Genomic DNA, 12,995 nt, shown 5'->3' with positions numbered 1-12,995 from the left:
ATCCACTCTGTGCTGTGTGCATGCACTCCTGTCTCCTGAGCTGCGGTCTTGTAGGGGGTCTTTGTTTAGCGACTGATGGTGGCCTCATAACTGGGTGACCCACCAATCTGCTTAGAATGAGAATAAAACATAAAAAAATATACCAAAAGTTTAAATAATCTTTAAAGCAGATCTCTCAACTTTGAAAGTTATTCCCAATGCATGGCATCAGAATATACCTTCAATCTCATTGTGTGCATGCCCACATTGACACTAGGAGTGGTACTGTGATCATCTAGTGTCACGGCACAAGACCAGAAATGCAAAGTTATTTTAGACAGCACTTAGTCTCACCAAAGAACCTCTGTTAATTAAGACAAGGGAATGGCTTTAATATGCAAATAGGAGGCTGTAATGGTGCACCAAGGCATAGGCCACGCCAAGGGTGCACAGAAGTGAAAAAAAACCAGTTAAGTTAAAACTGACAAAGGCAAAGCGAAGAAACGCGCGTTGGGGAGGATGCCATTCAGGAACCAGGGACTCACTACCTCACCGAGGTGATTATACATTACTGATATTCTTTTTCATAGTGTTTACAGCGTTTCCCTGCTTGCTTTTTTACTTTTTTTACGGCTTAACCCCTCTCTCTTACACTGATGATAGTATACTGCTACTATTTCCTTTATTTATCCAAATGAAATCTCACTTGTTTTCTATTTATACCTCACAGTATTATTAGTTGATTTATTGGCACTGAGTCTAGTATTGAATTTTATTTTTTTTTCACCTTATGTACACTATTGTTTTTAGTTTTTTTACACACTGTTTGTTTTTGGTAATATCTGGGGATTTTATTATTATTTTTATTTCACCTCAGTCATATTTTAGATCACGATTTTTCGCACATGTTCTTGGCCGTGATTTACATTGTGTCTTATTGTATATATATTTATTCAATATTTCTCTGGATCGTGTTCTTTTGCAATTTTATTGATACTTGTTGTTTTTATTATCCTGGAGATTTTCCCGTTACTGTACTACTTATTGTAATCTTATATTGGATAGAATAAAGTTATTTTACAGTGGACTATTTGGTCGGTTGTGCTGCTCCTTTTAGTTTTTGAGCTGCTTAGAAGAACCTCTGGCTGCTGTACAAGGTTAGAGGAGGCTGGCTTTTTATAAAGCTGGGAAATTTACATCACCTCGCCTCTCCTAAAGATGATAGTGAATAAGCCATAACCTTAACAGGATAACTAAGGTCTGAAAACTTGGTCAAAGGTATCTTAGCACACAAATTTCCAAGGGTGCCCAAACATTTGCATGGGCCCATTTTCCTTATTGAAATCTTTAAAATGTAAAAGATGAAGATATATGGTATATTTTTTTCTGCAGAAAATACAAAAGAAATGTGCCATCTTTAACTTTAGCCATTCTAGAGATGATTTAATCTTCAACTTGTTTAACTGTTCACAATAGCAGTAATTTTGACCAGGAGTGCTTAAGCTTTTACATGCCACTGTATTCTTAACACTGTGGCCGCTGCCCACTTATATATTAGTAGACGAGCTTGTTCGTTCAGCGCTGCCTACTGATATATACATACCTCAATTAATCAAAATTATATGGTGTTACATTAACGGTATGAGTGTCCTAGGAACTTTACCTTAGCATCTCAGTAATGTCTTCAGCAGATAGTCACTGATTGGGGGCAATAATGAGGTCAGCGGTCAATGTGTTAAGGAACTGACTGAAGTCCCTGGGTTTGCACCCTCTGGTACTATGCTGCTGCTTCAGCTTTTTTCTACTTTATATACATTTTTTTTCACATATACACATTATCCCAAACAAGATGCAACAAATTTCAGAATCAATGTGATTTTAGTCACAAGGTTGCACAAGTCAAAATATTATGTAGTATGTTAATTAATTTCACAGTTCAAAGAAAATTTACATTCAAAATACATAGAAGCTGGTGAGCTTAAAAAAGCAATCTATGGTATGTGCAAACGACGTCTTTTAAATGTCTGCAAACCCAAGTTTTACGGAGGAAGACACTTCAGAATATGTCAGCATCTTTGCCCTGAAGGAAATTTTTGGGATTTTTTGGTCATTGAGAGCTTTTTGAAACGTTTTTGTGAAAGCATTACTTGTGAAAGGAAGAGAAATGAACACTTACTTGGGAAAGAAGAAACTACGAGACGAAAATCCACGAGAAATCTGCAAAATGAATAAGTTGAAAATTTTACATTTTGGCAATCCTGGCTTGCAAAACTCAAACAAAACAGCTAATTTCCTCTGTGCTGTGTCTATTCTGATACGTTACTGAACTATTCTCACTCTATACAATTTAAGCTGTTGCATAGGCAAGCTAATATGACCTGTAGCAAATTCCTGTATGAAAACATAATAATGCAATACATCTACATAGATCAATTGTAATAATTATAGTGAATGCAGTTTTGCAATATACTGGCAGTCTAATACTTAGTAACTATTTCAACTTCATGTTTCCTGGCAACTTACAAAGTAAAAATGTGTTAAAATATTCATGCAAGTACATAAAGACAATTCAGAATTCCCATATAGAGGCAGATTAATTATTATTGCTTTACAGGGTTTGTTCATCCCCAAGCAAAATTTTCGATAGACAATGCTGGTTAGAGCTATTGTCAAGAGACTACAAGTATGTGATTGGCATACTTGCAGTCATGAGCTGACTAGCTTCCCATCCACCTAAAACCGCATCCCACATTACTGAAAACTGCTTGCTGAAAATTTTCATTGGACTGGACAATACCTTTAATAGGATTCTCCAAGAATATAATGAAATGGTCTCATTCACATAATTCCAAGGCAGGGCATCCTAGTCACGTATCAGGGCAGACTGCAATCTTTAGAAACACAGCTCCCAAAACCTGTGTCTCAACTGACAGACCAGTATCAGAAGCACCCATATCCCCGTGAGTCGAACAGAAGGGTTGTGACATCAGAGAAAAAAAATCTTCTCAGCTAACTAATAGACAAAGTATTTTTTTTTAAGCCTTAGTCCCCTGTGCTCAGTCAGTCGAGAAGATTTATTTATTCTCTTGTCACACAATTCTATAGTAGCTCTGGTATGTGTGCTTACTAATATTGCTCCTCTGTCAGTTGAGACACAGGTTTAAGGAGCTATATTTCTTAAGACTGCAGAAAGTCCTGACCCGTGACTATGATGGCCTGCCTTTTGAATTATATGAAGGGGGACATTTTATGACATTTTTTGGGACCCCCTTGAAGTTTAACTTATGAGTATACCAGGCAGGTAGAAGGTGTGCCAAAATTGCATCTAATCACTGCGGTCAGTGGCTTATACCATCTACATCACCACTGAGCGCAGTGATTGACTACAGTGGTCACTGAAACTTTAGTTGTGATGGCACTACTACAGCCTGAAAACAATCACAGGGAGCAGCACCAGAGAGTCAGTGCTGGATCTTGGGAAGGTAAGTACAGCTGATTTTATTCATTTTACATTGGACAAGTCAATGGTGTAAAATAAATTGAAGATGGAAAACCCATTAAAGCCACCTTAAGGCGAATTTACTTTAGACCAAACTATTGGGGCAGTTTTGGTGCAGTTAGTCGGTGTGCATCAAAAAGAATATTGCACAGTGACATGGGAGCTTCTACTGGGCATATGTCAGAATTGGCAACCAATGCATGCTCAGTAAAGCAGGGACTATCCCACCAGATATCACAGACGACATTTCATTGCACTTCAGCCTCTGACCCCTTATGATGTCTCGTTTGAATTTCCAAGCAAGTACTGGAGTTTATCAAACTAAATTTCATCAATCTAGAAATAGGGGAAAAAAATAAAGCAGTCAGAGAGGAGAGGGAATGAAAGAGAAAGAAGAGAGGGAACGAAACAGACTTTTTAATCAAAGTATATTAGAAAAAGGAATTACCAATAGATTATTACCGTATATTAAATAGCCATTTAGGATTAAAATCAATGTTAGTGTCCGACCAATCTTGTAAACAAGATTCTAGCGATTTGCCGATAGTGTAAAGTAAATTGTGTGAGAACACTGCTCATATGAAAGTCACCTATCGTCCAACTCCAGACTCTGATCCAGCTATCTCTGACCACACTCCAGTTCTATGTCTACTATTTCTTGTATCTAAAACGGTTAATGCCACGTTTGTCACAATGTAACCAAATTAAACTTTTCAAAACACCGCCACCAAATGCACTGATGGTTAAAAAACAAAACAGCTATAGCCATGGCATACAAAAATGTTTAATTTTCAGTTACAACAAAAGATGCACTAAATTAATTAGGAGACATGTGCCTTGCCACATTTTCATCCAGCAAAGTATGCTTTAAGACTGGCATGTGACTCATAATAAGTGTGGGTCTATGTGTCTAATTCTCTCTGCTTCAATATACAAACTGCTATACAACGATAAACTTGAGAAAAGTGGAAGTCTTATGACGTGAATCCCAGCAATTTAGAAATAAAGATAATTATATTCAAGAGCGGTAGAGAGATCATAGCAGTAGAGAGTTCAGAGCAGCACAGTACATGTTGTACTGGTAAAAGACAGTACATGTAGACAGCAGCACAATACATATAATGTAGGTAGATGGCAGTACAATATGTGGAATACAGGTAATCAGCAGTACAACCCAGGTAGAGATCAGCAGAGTACATAAAGTGCAGGCACAGAGCAGTAAAGTACATGAAGCATTATCAGTTGGCAATACAGTACATGTAGCACAGGTAGAGAGAGGTGCGTGTAGTACTGGCAGATAGCAGTATATATATATATATGTACTATAGGTAGAGCAGGAGGGTCCATGTAGTGTATGTTGAGGGCTATAAGGTATAAGTAGTACAGGTAGACAGCAGTGCAGTACTAGTTAACAGTACAGTATAATCAGCGCAGATAACGAGCAGAGCAGTACGTGTTGCGCTATAGCTGTGTGCCTGAACTTATTGTGGAATATGTTGATTAGCTCTACTTAGTCCTAATATAATGCACTATTTTAGGTATTTCACCAGTTGAATGCTTGGAATAATCTTCTATCCAATCAGATGAGCTACAGATCAGCACTGCCTCTGGCACTGCAAAATGGATTTTGGATTTGATTTAAATATATGATTACCCACGAAAAGCCATATTCATATGAAGTATTGTAACCTGAGGTGTCATGTTCTCAATGGCAAGAGAACATAGCATCAGCATATATAGGAACTAGCTCTTGGAAGATGGGAACTGAGCTGACCATGAACTAAACCTAACGCACAACTAGCAGTGGCCGGGTAGCATGCCTACGTTGATTCTAGATGCCCAGCACCAGCCGGAGGACTAAATAATGCTAGCAGAGGAAAATATTAGTCCTAGCTCACCTCTAGAGAAATACCCCGAAAGGAGACAGAGGCCCCCCACATGTATTGGCGGTGAATTAAGATGAAATAACAAACGTAGTATGAAAATAGGTTTAGCAAATTTGAGGTCCACTTACTACATAGCAGAAGACAGAAAGGACACTTTCATGGTCAGCTGAAAACCCTATCAAAACACCATCCAGAAATTACTTTAAAACTCTGGCATTAACTCATAACACCAGAGTGGCAATTCCTGTTCACAAGAGCTTTCCAGACACAGTAACGAAACTACAGCTGTGAACTGGAACAAAAATGCAAAAACAAACATGGACAAGAGTCCAACTTATCTAGTAGTTGTCTAGGAGCAGGAACAAGCACAGAGAGGCTTCTGATAACATTGTTGACCGGCAAGAAACTAACAGAGCAGCAAGGTTATATAGCGACTCCCACATCTTGATGGGAACAGGTGAACAGAGAAGATGAAAACACCAGTTCAATTCCACCAGTAGCCACCGGGGGAGCCCAGAATCCAAATTCACAACAGTACCCCCCCCTCAAGGAGGGGGCACCGAACCCTCACCAGAACCACCAGGGCGATCAGGATGGGCCCTATGAAAGGCACGAACCAGATCAGAGGCATGAACATCAGATGCATTCACCCAAGAATTATCCTCCTGGCCGTATCCCTTCCACTTGACCAGATACTGGAGTCTCCGTCTGGAAACACGAGAGTCTAAGATTTTCTCCACAACGTACTCCAACTCACCCTCAACCAACACCGGAGCAGGAGGCTCAACGGAAGGCACAACCGGTACCTCATACCTGCGCAATAATGACCGATGAAAAACGTTATGAATAGAAAAGGATGCAGGGAGGTCCAAACGGAAGGAAACAGGGTTAAGAATCTCCAATATCTTATACGGGCCGATGAACCGAGGCTTAAACTTAGGAGAAGAGACCCTCATAGGGACAAAACGAGAAGACAACCACACCAAATCCCCAACACAAAGCCGAGGACCAACACGACGGTGGCGGTTGGCAAAAAGCTGAGTCTTCTCCTGGGACAACCTCAAATTGTCCACCACCTGCCCCCAGATCTGATGCAATCTCTCCACCACAGCATCCACTCCAGGACAATCCGAAGATTCCACCTGACCAGAAGAAAATCGAGGATGAAACCCCGAATTACAGAAAAACGGGGACACCAAAGTGGCAGAGCTGGCCCGATTATTGAGAGCGAACTCTGCCAATGGCAAAAAAGCAACCCAATCATCCTGGTCAGCAGACACAAAACACCTCAGATATGTCTCCAGGGTCTGATTAGTCCGCTCGGTCTGGCCATTCGTCTGAGGATGGAAAGCGGACGAAAAAGATAAATCTATGCCCATCCTAGCACAGAATGCCCGCCAAAATCTAGACACGAATTGGGTCCCTCTGTCAGAAATGATATTCACAGGAATACCATGCAAACGAACAACATTTTGAAAAAACAGAGGAACCAACTCGGAAGAAGAAGGCAACTTGGGCAGAGGAACCAAATGGACCATCTTAGAGAAACGGTCACACACCACCCAGATGACAGACATCTTCTGAGAAACAGGCAGATCTGAAATAAAATCCATCGAGATGTGCGTCCAAGGCCTCTTAGGAATAGGCAAGGGCAACAATAATCCACTAGCCCGAGAGCAACAAGGCTTGGCCCGAGCACAAACGTCACAAGACTGCACAAAGCCTCGCACATCTCGTGACAGGGAAGGCCACCAGAAGGACCTTGCCACCAAATCCCTGGTACCAAAAATGCCAGGATGACCTGCCAATGCAGAAGAATGAACCTCAGAGATGACTCTACTGGTCCAATCATCAGGAACAAACAGTTTATCAGGTGGGCAACGATCCGGTCTATCCGCCTGAAACTCCTGCAAGGCCCGCCGCAGGTCTGGAGAAACGGCTGACAATACCACTCCATCCTTAAGGATACCTGTGGGCTCAGAGTTACCAGGCGAGTCAGGCTCAAAACTCCTAGAAAGGGCATCCGCCTTAACATTCTTAGAACCCGGTAGGTATGACACCACAAAATTAAACCGAGAGAAAAATAATGACCAGCGCGCCTGTCTAGGATTCAGGCGCCTGGCGGTCTCAAGATAAATCAAGTTTTTGTGGTCAGTCAATACCACCACCTGATGTCTGGCCCCCTCAAGCCAATGGCGCCACTCCTCAAAAGCCCACTTCATGGCCAAAAGCTCCCGATTCCCAACATCATAATTCCGCTCAGCGGGCGAAAATTTACGGGAGAAGAAGGCACAAGGCCTCATCACGGAGCAGTCAGAACTTTTCTGCGACAACACTGCCCCAGCTCCGATCTCAGAAGCGTCGACCTCAACCTGAAAAGGTAGAGCAACATCAGGCTGACGCAACACAGGGGCAGAGGAAAAACGGCGCTTAAGCTCCCGAAAGGCCTCCACAGCGTCAGGGGACCAATCAGCAACATCAGCACCCTTCTTAGTCAAATCGGTCAATGGCTTAGCAATATCCGAAAAACCAGCAATAAATCGACGATAAAAGTTAGCAAAGCCCAAAAATTTCTGAAGACTCTTAAGAGAAGAGGGCTGCGTCCAATCACAAATAGCTTGAACCTTGACAGGATCCATTTCAATGGAAGAGGGAGAAAAAATATATCCCAAAAAGGAAATCCTCTGTACCCCAAAAACACATTTAGAACCCTTCACACACAAAGAATTAGACCGCAAAACCTGGAAAACCCTCCTGACTTGCTGGACATGAGAGTCCCAGTCATCCGAAAAAATCAGAATATCATCCAGATACACAATCATAAATTTATCCAAATAATCGTGAAAAATATCATGCATAAAGGACTGGAAAACTGACGGAGCATTTGAAAGACCAAAAGGCATCACTAAATACTCAAAGTGGCCCTCGGGCGTATTAAATGCGGTTTTCCACTCATCCCCCTGCCTGATTCGCACCAAATTATACGCCCCACGAAGGTCAATCTTAGAGAACCACTTGGCCCCCTTTATGCGAGCAAACAAATCAGTCAGCAACGGCAATGGGTATTGATATTTTACAGTGATTTTATTCAAAAGCCGATAATCGATACATGGTCTCAAAGAGCCGTCTTTTTTTGACACAAAGAAAAAACCGGCTCCTAAGGGAGATGACGATGGACGAATATGTCCCTTTTCCAAGGACTCCTTTATATATTCTCGCATAGCAGCATGTTCAGGCACAGACAGATTAAATAAACGACCCTTTGGGTATTTACTACCCGGGATTAAATCTATGGCACAATCGCACTCTCGGTGCGGAGGTAATGAACCAAGCTTGGATTCTTCAAAGACGTCACGATAGTCAGACAGGAACTCAGGAATTTCAGAGGGAATAGATGATGAAATGGAAACCACAGGTACATCCCCATGAGCCCCCTTACATCCCCAGCTCAACACAGACATAGCTCTCCAGTCGAGGACTGGGTTGTGAGATTGCAGCCAAGGCAATCCTAGCACCAAATCATCATGTAGATTATACAGCACCAGAAAGCGAATAATCTCCTGGTGATCCGGATTAATACGCATAGTTACTTGTGTCCAGTATTGTGGTTTATTATTAGCCAATGGGGTGGAGTCAATCCCCTTCAGAGGAATAAGAGTCTCCAAAGGCTCTAAATCATACCCACAGCGTTTGGCAAAGGACCAATCCATAAGACTCAAAGCGGCGCCAGAGTCGACATAAGCGTCCGTGGTAATAGATGACAAAGAGCAAATCAGGGTCACAGATAGAATAAACTTAGACGGTAAGGTGCAAATGGAAACAGATTTATCAAGCTTTTTAGTGCGCTTAGAGCATGCTGATATAACATGAGTAGAATCACCACAATAGAAACACAACCCATTTTTCCGTCTAAAATTCTGCCGCTCGCTTCGGGACAGAATTCTATCACACTGCATACTCTCTGGCGACTTCTCAGTGGACACCGCCAGATGGTGCACTGGTTTGCGCTCCCGCAAACGCCTATCGATCTGAATAGCCATTGTCATGGACTCATTCAGACCCGCAGGCACAGGGAACCCCACCATAACATCCTTAATGGCATCAGAGAGACCCTCTCTGAAAGTCGCCGCCAGGGCGCACTCATTCCACTGAGTAAGCACAGACCATTTACGGAATCTTTGACAGTAAATTTCCGCTTCATCTTGCCCCTGAGATAGGGACATCAAAGTTTTTTCTGCCTGAAGCTCCAAATGAGGTTCGTCATAAAGCAACCCCAAGGCCAGAAAAAACGCATCCACATTGAGCAACGCAGGATCCCCTGGTGTCAATGAAAAAGCCCAGTCTTGAGGGTCGCCCCGGAGCAAGGAAATCACAATCCTGACCTGCTGTGCAGGGTCTCCGGCAGAGCGAAATTTCAGGGACAAAAATAATTTGCAATTATTTCGAAAATTGTGAAACCCAGATCTATTCCCCGAGAAAAATTCCGGCAAAGGAATTCTCGGCTCAGATACAGGTGCATGACAAACAAAATCTTGCAAATTTTGTACCTTCGTGGCGAGATTATTCAAACCTGCAGTTACACTCTGAAGATCCATTACAAACAGGTGGACACAGAGCCATTCAAAGATTAGAAGGAGAAAAAAAAAAAAAAAAATTCTCAGCAGACTTCTTATTTCTCTCCTTTCTCAGCCAAGGATTTTAACCCTTTAGTGGGCCGGTCAAACTGTCATGTTCTCAATGGCAAGAGAACATAGCATCAGCATATATAGGAACTAGCTCTTGGAAGATGGGAACTGAGCTGACCATGAACTAAACCTAACGCACAACTAGCAGTGGCCGGGTAGCATGCCTACGTTGATTCTAGATGCCCAGCACCAGCCGGAGGACTAAATAATGCTAGCAGAGGAAAATATTAGTCCTAGCTCACCTCTAGAGAAATACCCCGAAAGGAGACAGAGGCCCCCCACATGTATTGGCGGTGAATTAAGATGAAATAACAAACGTAGTATGAAAATAGGTTTAGCAAATTTGAGGTCCACTTACTACATAGCAGAAGACAGAAAGGACACTTTCATGGTCAGCTGAAAACCCTATCAAAACACCATCCAGAAATTACTTTAAAACTCTGGCATTAACTCATAACACCAGAGTGGCAATTCCTGTTCACAAGAGCTTTCCAGACACAGTAACGAAACTACAGCTGTGAACTGGAACAAAAATGCAAAAACAAACATGGACAAGAGTCCAACTTATCTAGTAGTTGTCTAGGAGCAGGAACAAGCACAGAGAGGCTTCTGATAACATTGTTGACCGGCAAGAAACTAACAGAGCAGCAAGGTTATATAGCGACTCCCACATCTTGATGGGAACAGGTGAACAGAGAAGATGAAAACACCAGTTCAATTCCACCAGTAGCCACCGGGGGAGCCCAGAATCCAAATTCACAACACTGAGGCCATTGTAACTAAAGGAACTACTATCCCAGTAAGGGGTCAGAAAACTTAAATGAAAAAGTATCTGAATGTTGTTATTGCAGAAAAAAATCCCATAAGGCGGAACTCAAAACTTGTTAATTAATAGTCATTCTACATGTCGAGCAAAATACAATAAACATGAAAAGGTTTCCAAGGATATGAGATAGACGGCATGGTGAGCTGGGTATGTTTATTTCCTCTGAACTTCTAACCAGGATCAGAACATTGCCAGTGACCACAGCATCAAACAAAGCATCTTCAGTCATCAATGTACCCAAAGTATAAAGTCTCTGATCTTCTAAAAATAATTGTAGAATAAGACTGTAAAAACAAGGTACGAGATTGAAATTAGGAAACATAAAGTGCCTACAGGAGCTAATGCATCCTGCAGAGATGAATCATACATTCTGTCAATGTCCTCAAGTGTGATGAATCAGTGATGAATTATTGTATTTTTTAAGAGTCTGGTGATTTAGCTCTTCCTACAATCAAGTTCTTCAGGAAATATATTTTTCAAATTAAACAGGGTTTTTAATCAAACACATTCATCTTAACATGGTAAGGCTCTGTTCACATCTGTGCTATTCAATTCACTTTGTTCTTCTCCATCTTAGGAGTTTAATAATGAACTCAAAGGAAGGCCTGAGCCATAGAATTATGGAATCTAACAGTGAACAATGGATCAAATTCACTTGTAATAGGGCCAGTCAGCTTTTCATCATGGGTGTCCATCATTTTACCTTAAAAATAATTAGGGCTAAATGCTGCACAATGTTTTTTTGGTAGTAGATACAGTATAAGGGAATGTGGAACAGAAGTTCAACCAGAGCCTCCAACCCAGATGTGAACATTCCCTTAGGGTATGTGCACACGTCCGGATTTCTTGCAGAAATTTCCTGAAGAAAACCGGAAATTTTCTGCAAGAAATCCGCATTTTTTTTCCGTTTTTTTTTCCGGTTTTTTTCGCGGTTTTTTTAGCATTCTGCAAGCGTAATTAGCTTGCAGAATGCTAAAGTTTTCCAAGCGATCTGTAGCATCGCTTGGAAAACTGACTGACAAGTTGGTCACACTTGTCAAACATACTGTTTGACAAGTGTGACCAACTTTTTACTATAGATGCTGCTTATGCAGCATCTATAGTAAAAGATAGAATGTTTAAAAATAATAAAAAAAATTAAAAAATGGTTATACTCACCCTCTGCAGACAGCCGATCTCAGCGGTGTCCGTTCCTATAGATGCCGGTGTGGTTCAGGACCTTCGATGACGTCGTGGCTTGTGATTGGTCGCGTGAGTCACATGAGCGGTCACGCGACCAATCACAAGACAGCGACGTCATCACATGTCCTGAACCACACCATCTATAGGAACGGAAGAGAGAGCATGCACGGGAGAGGCGGGAACACTTCGGGGGCCATCAGAGTGTGAGTATATCACTATTTTTTATTTTAATTCTTTTTTTTTTTTACCAATTATATTTTGCCCAGTCCGTGGAGGAGAGTCTCCTCTCCTCCACCCTGGGTACCAACCGCACATAATCTGCTTACTTCCCGCATGGTGGGCACAGCCCCGTGCGTTAAGTAAGCAGATCAATGCACTCCTAGGTGTGCGGAATCCCCGCAATTCCGCATTTTTAATGAACATGTTGCTTTTTTTTCCGCGATGCGATTTTTTTGCGGAAAAAAATGCAACATTTGCACAAAAAATGCGGAATACCCTGTAAATAATAGGAGGCATATGTAAGCGTTTTTTTCGCGTTTTTATCACGTTTTTATAGCAAAAAAACACGAAAAAAATGTGAAAAATCCTGAACGTGTGCACATGGCCTGAAAGAGTAATCAGCCTTTTAATTTGTATTTCATGAATAAGTAGCACATGAAAATGAGAACTGTTGTAATATATCTTACTAGTGAAATCTGTGTCCTTCTCCGCTTGGACAAAATTCTCAATTCACAGGTAAAATCTGTCTTCAGTGAAAAGAGATTTTCCCATTACGGAGTTAGGAGAAGGCAGTTGGTGCCTATACAATTCTATGGCACTTGCAATGAATGTTTGTGTCTGCCTAGAGAGCCTTCCACCTCTAACAAGAAGGTTAAAAGATCCAACTGCCATCTCCTGTCTCAGTAATGTGAAAATCAATCTTCCCTGAATACAGATAT

At 41.6% G+C, this 12,995-nt stretch overlaps 1 protein-coding gene across 1 annotated transcript in view; it reads right to left on the bottom strand.

Moving 5' to 3' along the window:
• Nucleotides 1-12,995, bottom strand: part of ARVCF (ARVCF delta catenin family member) — a 1,196,801-nt gene that overhangs the window by 730,991 nt on the left and 452,815 nt on the right. Inside the window, exon 5 of the mRNA XM_077293391.1 lies at nucleotides 2,156-2,196. The gene's annotated coding sequence lies outside the window, so the exon portion shown is untranslated. The remainder of the gene's footprint in view (nucleotides 1-2,155; nucleotides 2,197-12,995) is intronic.

This window comes from Ranitomeya variabilis, chromosome 1, assembly GCF_051348905.1.
Source record: "Ranitomeya variabilis isolate aRanVar5 chromosome 1, aRanVar5.hap1, whole genome shotgun sequence".
NCBI classification, from domain to species: domain Eukaryota; kingdom Metazoa; phylum Chordata; class Amphibia; order Anura; family Dendrobatidae; genus Ranitomeya; species Ranitomeya variabilis.
This window is presented reverse-complemented; position numbering and strand designations above follow the sequence as displayed.